A 16,897-nucleotide genomic window follows, 5' to 3' on the forward strand; every position below is an offset into this window, starting at 1 on the left:
AGGCTCGTCAAGTTAACCCTAAGTGTTTTCGCCGTGTAAATCTGTCTTACACCCGTTGTATGTGAACGTAAGGATCCATCACACCCGATCATCACGTGGTGCTTAGAAACGACGAACTGTAGCAACGGTGCACAGTTGGGGGAGAACACTTCTTGAAATTTTTGTAAGGGATCACCTTATTTACTACCGTCGTCCTAAGTAAAAAAGATGCATAAACATGATAAACATCACATGCAATCAAGTAGTGACATGATATGGCCAATATCGTTTTGCTCCTTTTGATCTCCATCTTCGGGGCTCCATGATCATCATCGTCACCGGCATGACACCATGATCTCCATCATCATGATCTCCATCATCGTGTCTCCATGAAGTCGTCTCGCCAACTTAATACTTCTACTACTATGGCTACCGGTTAGCAATAAAGTAAAGTAATTACATGGCGTTGTTCAATGACACGCAGGTCATACAATAAATTTAAGACAACTCCTATGGCTCCTGCCGGTTGTCATACTCATCGACATGCAAGTCGTGATTCCTATTACAAGAACATGATCAATCTCATACAACTCATATCATTCATCACATTCTTGTTGGCCATATCACATCACATAGCATACCCTGCAAAAACAAGTTAGACGTCCTCTAATTGTTGTTGCATGTTTTACGTGGCTGCTATGGGTTTCTAGCAAGAACGTTTCTTACCTACGCAAAACCACAACGTGATATGCCAATTGCTATTTACCCTTCATAAGGACCATTTTCATCGAATCCGTTCCGACTAAAGTGGGAGAGACTGGCACCCGCTAGCCACCTTATGCACCAAGTGCATGTTAATCGGTGGAACCTGTCTCACGTAAGAGTACGTGTAAGGTCGGTCCGGGCCGCTTCATCCCACAATACCGTCAAAACAAGATTGGACTAGTAACGGTAAGCATATTGAACAACATCAACGCCCACAACTACTTTGTGTTCTACTCGTGCAAAGAATCTATGCAATAGACCTAGCTCATGATGCCACTGTTGGGGAACGTAGCAGAAATTCAAAAATTTTCCTACGTATCACCAAGATCTATCTATGGAGAGACCAGCAACGAGGGGAAGGAGAGTGCATCTACATACCCTTGTAGATCGCTAAGCGGAAGCGTTCAAGTGAACGGGGTTGATGGAGTCGTACTCGTCGTGATTCAAATCACCGATGAACAAGTGCCGAACAGATGGCACCTCCGTGTTCAACACACGTACAGCCCGGTGACGTCTCCCACGCCTTGATCCAGCAAGGAGAGAGGGAGAGGTTGAGGAAGACTCCATCCAGCAGCAGCACGACGGCGTGGTGGTGATGGAGGAGCGTGGCAATCCAGCAGGGCTTCGCCAAGCACCACGGGAGAGGAGGAGGAGAAGCAGGGCTGCACCAAGAGGAGAAGTGAGAGATTCTCGTGTATTCTGGGCAGCCCGATGCCTCAATATATATAGGGGGAGAGGGGGCTGCGCCCCCTTCTAGGGTTTCCCACCCCCAAGGGGTGCGGCCAGCCCTAGATGGCAAAGGGGGTGGCGGCCAAGAGGGGGAGGAGAGGGAGGCGCAGGGAGCATGGGCCTTAGGGCCCATCCGCCCTAGGGTTTGCCCCCTCCCACTCTCCCCTGCGCCTTGGGCCCCTTGTGGGGGGCGCACCAGCCCACCTGGGGCTGGTTTCCTCCCACACATGGCACATGCAGCTCTCTGGGGTAGGTGGCCCCACTTGGTGGACCCCCGGGACCCTCCCGGTGGTCCCGGTACGTTACCGATAAAACCCGAAACTTTTCCGGTGACCAAAACAGGACTTCCCATATATAAATCTTTACCTCCGGACCATTCCGGAACTCCTCGTGACGTTCGGGATCTCATCCGAGACTCCGAACAACATTCGGTAACCACATACAAACTTCCTTTATAACCCTAGCGTCATCGAACCTTAAGTGTGTAGACCCTACGGGTTCGGGAGACATGCAGACATGACCGAGACGTTCTCCAGTCAATAACCAACAGCGGGATCTGGATACCCATGATGGCTCCCACATGTTCCACGATGATCTCATTGGATGAACCACGATGTCAAGGACTTAATCAATCCCGTATACAATTCCCTTTGTCTAGCGGTATTATACCTGCCCGAGATTCGATCGTCGGTATCCTTATACCTTGTTCAATCTCGTTACCGGCAAGTCTCTTTACTCGTTCCGTAACACATCATCCCGTGATCAACTCCTTGGTCACATTGCGCATATGATGATGTCCTACCGAGTGGGCCCAGAGATACCTCTCCGCTTACACGGAGTGACAAATCCCAGTCTCGATTCGTGCCAACCCAACAGACACTTTCGGAGATACCTGTAATGCACCTTTATAGCCACCCAGTTACGTTGTGACGTTTGGTACACCCAAAGCATTCCTACGGTATTCGGGAGTTGCACAATCTCATGGTCTAAGGAAAAGATAGTTGACATTAGAAAAGCTTTAGCATACGAACTACACGATCTTTGTGCTAGGCTTAGGATTGGGTCTTGTCCATCACATCATTCTCCTAATGATGCTATCCCGTTATCAACGACATCTAATGTCCATAGCATGGAAACCATGACTATCTGTTGATCACAACGAGCTAGTCAACTAGAGGCTCACTAGGGACATATTGTGGTCTATGTATTCACACGTGTATTACGATTTCCGGATAATACAGTTATAGCATGAATAAAAGACAATTATCATGAACAAGGAAATATAATAATACTTTTATTATTGCCTCTAGGGCATATTTCCAACAATCTGACCGTCCCGGTCCAATGCGCTGCCATCTGGCTTTCCGGCGCATGGCATTCAGCCAAGCTGCCGCCCTCCCTCGCAGTGGACGGATCCGGCATGATCCCAGTCGTCGGGATGGACGCTCGCCGGCCAGTTTCTTGTCACCGGCGGCCATCCTGAGACCCAACGCCAACGTCCGCCTTCTTGTGGTGCCTGGAGAGGCCCCCGTGGCGGCCCGCCTTCCACCACCGGCCCCTGTGCCATTCGCGAGGTGAAGCCACCTCCCAGTTTGCAGGGGTGTGCGCGTGCAGCACGGCAAGCGTGATGGTGCAGTCCGGCAGGGTAGCTCATGTAGTGCTCACACGCCACAGCAACACGACCTCCACCCCCACACGGCGGGGTACTGTCGTGCAGTTCGCCCCATCCTCCGGATCCGCGACCACGGGCGTCGTCCTCGTCGTCAGCAAAGGACGAGGGGGGCAACAGAAGTCTGAATCGTTGGTAAGAATTGGCTGAGCTCTCTGTGATTTCTATTTTGTTAGTCTTCCTTCCGTGCTCAGGTGTCAGTTCTAGCTATGATGTGCGTTGATCTCTGTTTGACTGGCTTTCCCGCAGATGAGGGCGATGGATTTATGATTTGTACTATGGTTATCTAACCATGTCTCCAATTTCTGTTTGGTTGGCTTTGATCAGGAGGAAGGATTTGGAGGCATGGAGCCTGCAGCGGACCGTCAAGGCCGGGCTGCTGGCTAAATGCCAAACAGGCCACCCGAGAGGAGCTCCTCGAGTCCGGCATGTCGGACACACTCTCGGTGAGCTCTCCATCCCTCACGTTTCCGCCTCTGAAGGTTTGCAGCTGCTTGTGGCACGAGGAAGAGAGGCCTATCCGCCTCTGGAACTCTGTCGCAAGACCACCTCGTCGCAGCTCTGTTCTCCCCAACATGTACTTCACCCCTGTCGTAGCTCGCGGCTCCCTCCTCCAACTGCAGTTCATTTGATTTTAGTGTTGAAGCTCACTGAATCTTGTTTTGTAGTTCGCTGGGGAGTGGTTTGCCGTTTGCATAGCTCGGGTCGGGCTGTCCATAGCATGTGGAGTCGCGAGCATGGGCGTGCAGTGCGGCGCGTCGGTGCATGCAGTGCGGCGTGTGGGTGTGTGCAGTGCTCAATGATGGTTGTGGAGCACCAGGGGACAAGCACCACGTCACCACCCCCTGTGTTGATGGCCAAAGTCGGAGGAACCCCTGTGCAGTACGGTGCTAGTTGTTCTTCTTCCACGGGTCAAATGAGCTAAGAAAAGTCGGCGTCAACACCACTCTTCCGCATGCAGTGCACTTCAACTTATGAGTGGTTGCAATTTAGAGCGCGTGTGCGAGCAGAGGAGGACATGTGCTTGCAGTTGAAAGCGTGTGTGCGTGCAATGCGCCCGTTTTGGTTGACTTATTCATTTTTCGATGGGGTTCACTTTGTTTGTAGCAGCTCATTACTCCTTTGTATGAAGTGCAATTTATTTCGTGGGTTCCAAAACTCACTCGGCTAAACTCAACACCTGCAATGCGTTTGGTCCTCGGATGTGGTTCACTTTTGAGAGTGATGCTGTTCACTTGCGTATGAGAAAAAAAAACGTCCGACAAAACAAATTATGCAGCTCGCTAGCCCATCCGATGCAGTGCGCTTTTCATTCAGAAGCAGTGCGGTTGGCCGTATGATGTTCATCCCGTAAGTGCAAAAAAAATTGTTACGAAAGCGAAAAAAAGTAATGCGGTTCACTTTTTGGTAGTGTTGTGGTTCATTTACACCCGATATGAAGTGCACTCTACTTTCTCGTTCTTGAAAAAATTATGTTTAATAAAAGAAACCATGCAGTTCTCTTACTCGTGTGATGCAGTGCGGTTTTTCGTCCGTTGCAGTACGATTTTCATTCGGATGAAGTACCCACGTCCATTTGGGTGTCGCGAAAAACAGAGTGTCCGCTTTTCGGTAAAATCGAAACTGCTCTTAAACCGTAAGGAATTAGAGAGAGTGTTCTACATGAAAAAGTTGTGTCTCATCGATATCTTTCCAACGGCGTATGATTTGAATTATTCCGACCAGCCGTTCGTAAAATGTTTGTAAAAAAACAGCCGCTGCCTCTTGAAGTCAACCACACGATTTTCAAAATTAACTAAAAACCATAAGGAATCTCAAAACCATTTCAACATATGAAAGTTGCGCCTTGTCCGTAGCTTTCCAACGGCGTATCACACGTCTCGTTTCGACAAATGGTTCAAAAACTGGAGCGAAAACAGTACCGAAAATTTGAAATTTAAAAAAAACAGAATTCCGTGATTTAGTAAATTTGAAACTACTCTTAAACCATAAGGAATTAGAAAACAATTTATATATGAAAAAGATGCGCCTCGACGATATCTATCCAACGGCATATCGTTTGTTTCATTCCGACGAGTGGTTTAGAAGAAATCGCCAAAAAACGCTCGCTGTCACTCGTCATGGGACGCACTATTTTCAAAACTGCTCTTAAACCGTGTGGAATCTCGAAAAGTGTTCAACATGTCGAAGTTGCGCCTAATCCATAGCTTTTCAATGGTATATTACACGCCTCATTCCGATAAACAGTTAAAATATTAGAGCAAAAACAGTAGCGAAAAAATAACGCGTGCAGTTTTTTTCGACGAGAAGTTCACTAGTCTCTATTGCAGTGCTCGTAGTCAAAATGATGCAATGCGCTTCTGTTGAGCGTGCAGTGCCAAATTGGTGTGCAGAATAGTTATTCTGCTAATATTAGCAGAATAGACCGTTATGGGGTGAGACTTGGAGTACAAGTCAAGTTATAGTATATTTAAACTATCCCATCTCTACTCTTTATCTCTACACAGTTATACTTCTACCATTCCCCCTCAGTCGTAGCAAGAGTGAAGTGGACGATTGCGACTAAATTCTTAGCCCTGCGCCTCCGTCGTGCTCTTCGCTTCGCCTTCATCATTGCGTCTTTGATGGTTGGCACCTAGGTGCGGTGACTGCGTCCCCTTCTGGTGCCTTCCTTGTATCTCCTCTATTCCCTCCCGCAGTCACGACGAGGGTGGCGTGGATGCTAGTGACGACGCGGACGCTGTTGACTGGAGTTGTTGTTAATGAGTAACGGTAGACCTGGCCCTGTATGTCGATGTCGATGTCGATGTAGCCAATCATGATGTAGTCATGGTTGAGGTAGTCGTGGTCGATGATGTAGTCGTCGTGGATGATGAAGCCGCACAAAGCCGAAGGCGCAAAAACAAAGCGCTATGTTGTAGATGACAGAGCTGCAGTTGTGGACATGCACCTTGCGGATGTCAGAGGGTGCCGTCGGCGATGAGTCCACCAGTTTTACCAGGACCAAAGGAAACTCATTGAGCGCACGTCGGTTTTGCCAGAACCGTGTGGCCATGTTAGGGGTTGCCACTATAGTGACGTCATGTCGATGCAGTCGTGTTGTCGTGGATGACGCGGTCGACGAGGTCGCGTCTTGCAGAAAAGTCCATCAGAGGACGCTAGGTGTCCATTTTGTGAACGAGGCGGCGTCAGTGTGTTGATGAAGATGTTGGTGAAGACCATGTTGATGAAGACCTTGACGATGAAATGACGTTGCAATGTCGTGTCGACGATGATGTCGCTTGAAGGCGTCCCTCGCGGCGACGATGTGTGGATGCCATGTAAGTTGTACGTTGGAGTCGCTTCTCATAGACATGCGTGACGAAGATTTTTTTCTCTTTCTAATAAGGCATGATGTACTACAGTCGCTTTAGAGCATCTACAACCATGTCCACCTAATTCGGTCCCTCAAATGCCCGCAGGCGCGTGTGTTTTGACTCTCATTTTCTCTCTCCAAAACAACCGGAGCCCTCATTTTCAGCCCTCACTTTCTCTCTCTCCCTGGATGCAACATTTTATCGAACAGGTTGTGTGCATGTTCATCGGCGAGTAGGCGGCACGCGGAAGCCAACGGCACGCAGGCCAGCGCTGCGGCTAGTACGCAATCAAACGGGCATGAGCACGGCGGCTGCGGCAGCCAGTACGCACGCACGCGGGCACACACAAGGCGGCTAGCAGCCAAAGCAAGCACGCACGCTATCGCCTCAGTGTGCATGCATGCGGCTGCTGCTGCGCATGAACGCGGGTGTGCATGCATGCGGCTGCTGCTGCGCATGAACGCGGGTGTGCATGCGGCGGCTAGCACGCCGGGCACCCACTCGACGGCTAGCACGTCGGGCATGCACGCGTGCGGCGGCCAGCGCATGCAAGCGAGCTCTGAGCACGCAACAGGCCATGCGGGATGTTGGTGCGCGAGCTCCGGCCCCGGTGTGGCGAACGGCCAGCACGTCCGTGCGCCCGCGCGGCTGCGGCCAGCTTGCCCGCCACGCCCGCGAGGCTGCGGCCGCCGGCCAACACGCCCGCCAGACTGTGGCCAGCTTGCCCGTGACGCCAGCGAGGCTGCGGCAAGCACTCCCGTGGCGCCCGCGCGGCGGCAGCGTCCGGCACGCCCGCGGGCGTGAGCGGGCAGCCTCAAATCGTCCTCGGATTTGAGATGGATTTAAGGGGTGCCGCTCAGTCCGGATGTTTAGAGCATCTATAATCGGACCTCTTAAACAGTCCTCAAACGCTCGGCCTGACCGGCACCCACCATATCCAGTCCAAATATGAGGCGAATATAGAGGCATTCGGCAGTGGCGAAGCCACGTACAAGCTGGGTAGTCAATTGACTATCAAGCTTTTTGGTGAAACTAGCTTATAGGTGTAGAAATATTGGAATAAATTTGTGTAAATTCATATATTTGACTACACAACTTCATATTGACTACACAAGACAATATTTCTGGCACCGCCACTGGCATTCGGGCGCGCCCGCCACGTCAGACTGACAAAAGGGTCCTAGCTGGAAAAGCCCTCAAACCCGGCGGTGGCGAGGGACGAGGCGGCGGCGGACGCGGTGGCGCTGGCGGTGGCGAGGGACGAGGCGGCGGAGTTGGAGGAGGAGGACGACGAGGCCGCGACGGCGGCGGGGGAGGGGGAAGGGGGGCTGGAGGTGGTGGTGCCAATCGGGGCGCAGAAGCACGACCCGACGTGGAAGCACTGCCTCAGCGGCGGCATCCACCGTTTCAAGGAGCACCTCGCGCGCCGCCCCGGCAACGCCTGCTGCTGCCCCGACGTCCCCGCCGACGTCGAGGCCCTCATGCACCGCAGCCCCGACGAGGTCGCCGCCAAGAAGCTGCGCAAGCGCGCCCTCGTCGTCGCCTCCTCCCCCGCCGCCTTGCCGCCGGCCTCCTCGCCATCCCCCCCTCCCCATCCACGTCGTCCTGCTCAACCAGGTCCCGCGCGCCGCCGAGGAGACGCCTCCCATGGGGACGGGGTCGGGGTGGACGGAGAAGGACGGTGTGTCTGTCTCTCTGTGTGCGTGGGAGCGGGCGGGCGGGCAGCTACTGAAGGAAATATGCCCTAGAGGCAATAATAAAGTTATTATTTATTTCCTTATTTCATGATAAATGTTTATTATTCATGCTAGAATTGTATTAACCGGAAACATAATACATGTGTGAATACATAGACAAAACAGAGTGTCACTAGTATGCCTCTACTTGACTAGCTCATTAATCAAAGATGGTTATGTTTCCTAACCATAGACAAGGAGTTGTTATTTGATTAATGAGATCACATCATTAGGTGAATGATCTGATTGACTTGACCCATTCCGTTAGCTTAGCACTTGATCGTGTTGTTTGTTGCTATTGCTTTCTTCATGACTTATACATGTTCCTATGACTATGAAATTATGCAACTCCTGTTTGGCGGAGGAACATTTTGTGTGCTACCAAACGTCACAACGTAACTGGGTGATTATAAAGGAGCTCTACAGGTGTCTCCAAAGGTAGATGTTGGGTTGGCGTATTTCGAGATTAGGATTTGTCACTCCGATTGTCGGAGAGGTATCTTTGGGCCCTCTCGGTAATGCACATCACAAAAGCCTTGCAAGCATTGCAACTAATAAGTTAATTGCGAGATGATGTATTACGGAACGAGTAAAGAGACTTGCCGGTAACGAGATTGAACTAGGTATTGGATACCGACGATCGAATCTCGGGCAAGTAACATACCGATGACAAAGGGAACAACGTATGTTGTTATGCGGTCTGACCGATAAAGATCTTCGTAGAATATGTAGGAGCCAATATGGGCATCCAGGTCCCGCTATTGGTTATTGATCAGAGACATGTCTCGGTCATGTCTACATTGTTCTCGAACCGTAGGGTCCGCACGCTTAAGGTTTCGATGACAGTTATATTATGAGTTTATGAGTTTTGATGTACCGAAGGAGTTCGGAGTCCCGGATGAGATCGGGGACTTGACGAGGAGTCTCGAAATGGTCGAGACGTAAAGATCGATATATTGGACGACTATATTCGGAGTTCGGAAAGGTTCCGAATGATTCGGGTATTTTTCGAAGTACCGGAGAGTTACGGGAATTCGTATTGGGCCTCATTGGGCCATACGGGAAAGGAGAGAAAGGGCCAAAAGGGTGGCCGCACCCCTCCCCTTGGACTAGTCCGAATTGGACTAGGGAGGGGGGGCGCCCCCTTCCTTCCTTCTCCTTCTCTCTTCCCTTTCCTTCTCTCCTACTCCCACTACATGGAAAGACTCCTAGTTGGACTAGGAAAGGGGGAATCCTACTCCCGGTGGGAGTCGGACTCCCCTTGGCGCGCCCCTTCTAGGCCGGCCGCCCCCTCCCCCTTGCTCCTTTATATACGGGGGCAGGGGGGCACCCCAGGACACACAAGTTGATCTTCGTGATCGTTCCTTAGCCGTGTGCGGTGCCCCCCTCCACCATATTCCACCTCGGTCATATTGTAGCGGTGCTTAGGCGAAGCCCTGCGACAGTAGAACATAAAGATCGTCACCACGCCGTCGTGCTGATGGAACTCCTCCCCGAAGCTTTGCTGGATCGGAGCCCGGGGAGCGTCATCGAGCTGAACGTGTGCTAAGAACTCGGAGGCGCCGGAGTAACGGCGCTTGGATCGGTCAGATCGGGAAGACGTACGACTACTTCCTCTACGTTGCGTCAACGCTTCCGCTTCGGTCTACGAGGGTACGTAGACAACACTCTCCCCTCTCGTTGCTATGCATCACCATGATCTTGCGTGTGCGTAGGAAATTTTTTGAAATTACTACGTTCCCCAACAGTGGCATCCGAGCCTAGGTTTTTATGGTTTGATGTTATGCACGAGTAGAACACAAGTGAGTTGTGGACGATATAAGTCATACTGCCTACCAGCATGTTATACTTTGGTTCGGCGGTATTGTTGGATGAAGCGGCCCGGACCGACATTACGCGTACGCTTATGCGAGACTGTTTCTACCGCCGTGCTTTGCACACAGGTGGCTGGCGGGTGTCAGTTTCTCCCACTTTAGTTGAACCGAGTATGGCTACGCCCGGTCCTTGCGAAGGTTAAAACCGAGTCTATTTGACAAACTATCGTTGTGGTTTTGATGCGTAGGTGAGATTGGTTCTTGCTTAAGCCCGTAGCAGCCACGTAAAACTTGCAACAAACAAAGTAGAGGACGTCTAACTTGTTTTTGCAGGGCATGTTGTGATGTGATATGGTCAAGACGTGATGAGATATAAGTTGTTGTATGAATTGATCATGTTTTGTTAAAGTTATCGGCAACTGGCAGAAGCCTTATGGTTGTCTCTTTATTGCATAAGATGCAAGCACCCAATAATTGCTTTACTTTATCGCTATGCGATAGTAATAGTTGCAAGAGCAATTGTTGGCGAGACAACCATGTGACGACACATTGATATAGATCAAGATGATGGAGATCATGGTGTCATACCGGTAACGATAGAGATCATGATAGTACTTTGGAGATGGAGATCAAAGGCGCAAGATGATGATGTCCATATCATGTCACATATTTTGATTGCATATGATGTTTATCTTTTATGCATCTTATCTTGCTTTGATTGACGATAGCATTATAAGATGATCTCTCACTAATTATCAAGAAGTGTTCTCCCTGAGTATGCACCGTTGCCAAAGTTCGTCGTGCCCAGACACCACGTGATGATCGGGTGTGATAAGCTCTACGTCCATCTACAATGGGTGCAAGCCAGTTTTGCACACGCAGAATACTCGGGTTATACTTGACGAGCCTAGCATATGCAGATATGGCCTCGGAACACGGAGACCGAAAGGTCGAGCGTGAATCATATAGTAGATATGATCAACATAATGATGTTCACCATTGAAGACTAATCCATTTCACGTGATGATCGGTTATGGTTTAGTTGAATTTGGATCACGTGATCACTTAGAGGATTAGAGGGATGTCTATCTAAGTGGGAGTTCTTAAGTAATATGATTAATTGAACTTAAATTTATCATGAACTTAGTCCTGGTAGTATTTTGCAAAATCATGTTGTAGATCAATAGCTCGCGTTGCTGCTTCCCTGTGTTTATTTTGATATGTTCCTAGAGAAAATTGTGTTGAAAGATGTTAGTAGCAATGATGCGGATTGGATCCGTGATCTGAGGTTTATCCTCATTGCTGCACAGAAGAATTATGTTCTTGATGCACCGCTAGGTGGCGGACCTATAGCAGGAGCAGATGCAGACGTTATGAACGTTTGGCTAGCTCAATATGATGACTACTTGATAGTTTAGTGCACCATGCTTAACGGCTTAGAATCGGGACTTCAAAGACGTTTTGAACGTCACGGACCATATAAGATGTTCCAGGAGTTGAAGTTAATATTTCAAGCAAATACCCGAGTTGAGAGATATGAAGTCTCCAACAAGTTCTATAGCTAAAAGATGGAGGAGAATCGCTGAACTAGTGAGCATGTGCTCAGATTGTCTGGGTACTACAATCACTTGAATCAAGTGGGAGTTAATCTTCTAGATAAAATAGTGATTGACAGAATTCTCTAGTCACCATCATCAAGTTAGTAGAACTTCGTGATGAACTATAATATGCAAGGGATAACGGAAACGATTCCCAAGCTCTTCGTGATGCTAAAATCAACGAAGGTAGAAATCAAGAAAAAAAATCAAGTGTTGATGGTTAACAAGACGACTAGTTTTAAGAAAAGGGCAAAGGGAAGAAGGGGAACTTCAAGAAGAACGGCAAGCAAGTTTCTACTCAAGTGAAGAGGCCTAAGTCTGGTCCTAAGCCTGAGACTAAGTGCTTCTACTGCAAAGGGACTGGTCACTGGAAGCGGAACTACCCCAAGTATTTGGCGGATAAGAAGGATGGCAAAGTGAACAAAGGTATATTGGATATACAGATTATTGATGTGTATTTTACTAGTGTTCGTAGCAACCCCACGGTATTTGATACTGGTTCAGTTGCTAAGAGTAGTAACTCGAAACGGGAGTTGCAGAATGAACAGAGACTAGTTAAGGGTGAAATGACGATGTGTGTTGGAAGTGGTTCCAAGATTGATATGATCATCATCGCACACTCCCTATACTTTCGGGATTAGTGTTGAAACTAAATAAGTGTTATTTGGTGTTTGCGTTGAGCATGAATATGATATGATCATGTTTAGTGCAATACGGTTATTCATTTAAATAACAGAATAAATTGTTGTTCTGTTTATATGAATAAAACCTTCTATGGTCATACACACCAACGAAAATGGTTTGTTGGATGTCAATCGTAGTGATACACATATTCATAATATTGAAACCAAAAGATGCAAAGTTGATAATGATAGTGCAACTTATTTGTGGCACTGCCGTTTAGGTCATATCGGTGTAAAGCGTATGAAGAAACTCCATGCTGATGGGATTTTGGAATCACTTGATTATGAATCACTTGATGCTTGCGAACCATGCCTCATGGGCAAGATGACTAAAACGCCGTTCTCCGGAACAATGGAGCAAGCAACAGATTTGTTGGAAATCATACATACTGATGTATGTGGTCCGATGAATATTAAGGCTTGCAGCGGGTATCATTATTTTGTGACCTTCACAGATGATTTGAGCAGATATGGGTATATCTACTTGATGAAATATAAGCCTGAAACATTTGAAAAGTTCAAAAGGATTTCAGAGTGAAGTGAAAAATCATCGTGACAAGAAAATAAAGTTTCTACGATCTGATCGCGGAGACGAATATTTGAGTTACGAGTTTGGTCTTCAATTAAAACAATGTGGAATAGTTTCACAAATTCATGCCACCTGGAACACCACAGCATAATGGTGTGTCCAAACGTCATAACCGCACTTTATTGGATATAGTGCAATCTATGATGTTTCTTACTGATTTACCACTATAGTTTTGGGGTTATGCATTAGAGACAACTGCATTCACGTTAAAAAGGGGCACCATCTAAAGTCCGTTGAGACGACACAATATGAACTGTGGTTTGGCAAGAAACCAAAGTTGTCGTTTCTTAAAGTTTGGGATTATGATGCTTATATGAAAAGGTTTCATCCTAATAAGCTCAAACCCAAATCGGAGAAATATGTCTTCATAGGATACCCAAAGGAGACTGTTGGGTACACCTTCTATCATAGATCCGAAGGCAAGAAATTCGTTGCTGTAAATGGATACTTTCTAGAGAAGAAGTTTCTCTCGAAAGAAGTGAGTGGGAGGAAAGTAGAAAACTTGATAAGGTAATTGTACCTTCTCCCTTATTGGAAAGTAGTTCATCACAGAAATCTGTTCTTGTGACTACTACACCAATTAGTGAGGAAGCTAATGATGATGATCATGTAACTTCAGATCAAGTAACTACCGAATCTCGTAGGTAAACCAGAGTGAGATCCGCACCAGGGTGGTACGGTAATCCTATTCTGAAAGTCATGTTACTAGACCATGACGAACTTGCGAACTATGAAGAAGCGATGGTGAGCCTAGATTCCGCGAAATGGTTTGAGGCCATGAAATCTGAGATGGGATCCATATATGAGAACAAAGTATGGACTTTGGTTGACTTGCCCGATGATCGGGAAGCCATTGAGATTAAATGGATCTTCAAGAGGAAGACGGACGCTGATAGTAGTGTTACTACCTACAAAGCTAGAATTGTCGCAAAAGGTTTTCGACAAGTTCAAAGTGTTGACTACGATGAGAGTTTCTCACTCGTATCTATGCTTAAGTCTGTCCGAATCATGTTAGCAATTGCCGCATTTTATGAAATCTGGCAAATGGATAAACAAAACTGCATTCCCTAATGGAGTTATTAAAGAAGAGTTGCATATGATGCAACCAGAAGGTTTTGTCAATCCTAAAGGTGCTAACAAAATATGCAAGCTCCAGCGATCCTTCTATGGACTGGTGCAAGCATCTCGGAGTTGGAATATACGCTTTGATAAGTTGATCAAAGCATATAGTTTTATACAGACTTGCGGTGAAGCCTGTATTTACAAGAAAGTGAGTGGGAGCACTACAACATTTCTGATAAGTATATGTGAATGACATATTGTTGATCAGAGATAATGTAGAATTATTCTGCAAAGCATAAAGGAGTATTTGAAAGGAGTTCTTCAAAGAAAGACCTCGAAGAAGCTGCTTACATATTGAGCATCAAGATCTATAGAGATAGTTCAAGACGCTTGATAAGTTTTTTCAATGAGTACATACCTTGACAAGATTTTGAAGTAGTTCAAAATAGAACAGTCAAAGAAAGAGTTCTTGCCTGTGTTACAAGGTGTGAAATTGAGTAAGACTCAAAACCCAACCACGGCAGAAGATAGAAAGAGAATGAAAGTCATTCCCTATGCCTCAGCCATAGGTTCTATAAAGTATGCCATGCTGTGTACTAGATCTATTGTATACCCTACACTGAGTTAAGCAAGGGAGTACAATGGTGATCTAGGAGTAGATCACTGGACAGTGGTCAGAATTATCCTTAGTGGAATAAGGATATGTTTCTCGATTATGGACATGACAAAAAGGTTCGTCGTAAAAGAGTTACGTCGATGCAAGCTTTGACACAGATCTGGATGACTCTAAGTCTCGATCTAGATACATATTGAAAGTGGGAGCAATTAGCTAGAATAGCTCTGCGCAGAGCATTGTTGACAAAGATATTTGCAAAATACATACGGATCTGAATTTGGCAGACCTGTTGACTAAACTTCTCTCACAAGCAAAACATAATCACACCTTAGTACTCTTTGGGTGTTAATCACATAACGATGTGAACTAGATTACTGACTCTAGTAAACCCTTTGGGTGTTGATCACATATTGATGTGAACTATGGGTGTTAATCACATGGTGATGTGAACTATTGCTGTTAAATCACATGGCGATGTGAACTAGATTATTGACTCTAGTGCAAGTGGGAGACTGAAGGAAATATGCCCTAGAGGCAATAATAAAGTTATTATTTATTTCCTTATTTCATGATAAATGTTTATTATTCATGCTAGAATTGTATTAACCGGAAACATAATACATGTGTGAATACATAGACAAAACAGAGTGTCACTAGTATGCCTCTACTTGACTAGCTCATTAATCAAAGATGGTTATGTTTCCTAACCATAGACAAGGAGTTGTTATTTGATTAATGGGATCACATCATTAGGTGAATGATCTGATTGACTTGACCCATTCCGTTAGCTTAGCACTTGATCGTGTTGTTTGTTGCTATTGCTTTCTTCATGACTTATACATGTTCCTATGACTATGAGATTATGCAACTCCCGTTTGGCGGAGGAACATTTTGTGTGCTACCAAACGTCACAACATAACTGGGTGATTATAAAGGAGCTCTACAGGTGTCTCCAAAGGTAGATGTTGGGTTGGCGTATTTCGAGATTAGGATTTGTCACTCCGATTGTCGGAGAGGTATCTCTGGGCCCTCTCGGTAATGCACATCACATAAGCCTTGCAAGCATTGCAACTAATAAGTTAGTTGCGAGATGATGTATTACGGAACGAGTAAAGAGACTTGCCGGTAACGAGATTGAACTAGGTATTGGATACCGACGATCGAATCTCGGGCAAGTAACATACCGATGACAAAGGGAACAACGTATGTTGTTATGCGGTCTGACCGATAAAGATCTTCGTAGAATATGTAGGAGCCAATATGGGCATCCAGGTCCCGCTATTGGTTATTGATCAGAGACATGTCTCGGTCATGTCTACATTGTTCTCGAACCGTAGGGTCCGCACGCTTAAGGTTCCGATGACAGTTATATTATGAGTTTATGAGTTTTGATGTACCGAAGGAGTTCGGAGTCCCGGATGAGATCGGGGACTTGACGAGGAGTCTCGAAATGGTCGAGATGTAAAGATCGATATATTGGACGACTATATTCGGAGTTCGGAAAGGTTCCGAATGATTTGGGTATTTTTCGGAGTACCGGAGAGTTACGGGAATTCGTATTGGGCCTCATTGGGCCATACGGGAAAGGAGAGAAAGGGCCAAAAGGGTGGCCGCACCCCTCCCCTTGGACTAGTCCGAATTGGACTAGGGAGGGGGGGCGCCCCCTTCCTTCCTTCTCCTTCTCTCTTCCCTTTCCTTCTCTCCTACTCCCACTACATGGAAGGACTCCTAGTTGGACTAGGAAAGGGGGAATCCTACTCCCGGTGGGAGTAGGACTCCCCTTGGCGCGCCCCTTCTAGGCCGGCCGCCCCCTCCCCCTTGCTCCTTTATATACGGGGGCAGGGGGGCACCCCAGGACACACAAGTTGATCTTCGTGATCGTTCCTTAGCCGTGTGCGGTGCCCCCCTCCACCATATTCCACCTCGGTCATATTGTAGCGGTGCTTGGGCGAAGCCCTGCAACAGTAGAACATCAAGATCGTCACCACGCCGTTGTGCTGATGGAACTCCTCCCCGAAGCTTTGCTGGATCGGAGCCCGGGGAGCGTCATCGAGCTGAACGTGTGCTAAGAACTCGGAGGCGCTGGAGTAACGGCGCTTGGATCGGTCAGATCAGGAAGACGTACGACTACTTCCTCTACGTTGCGTCAACGCTTCCGCTTCGGTCTACGAGGGTACGTAGACAACACTCTCCCCTCTCGTTGCTATGCATCACCATGATCTTGCGTGTGCGTAGGAATTTTTTTGAAATTACTACGTTACCCAACAACTGCTGGTGGCGGATGCATACTCGGGGTAGGAG

The sequence above is a fragment of the Triticum dicoccoides genome, chromosome 5B (genome assembly GCF_002162155.2).
Source record: "Triticum dicoccoides isolate Atlit2015 ecotype Zavitan chromosome 5B, WEW_v2.0, whole genome shotgun sequence".
NCBI classification, from domain to species: Eukaryota; Viridiplantae; Streptophyta; class Magnoliopsida; order Poales; family Poaceae; genus Triticum; species Triticum dicoccoides.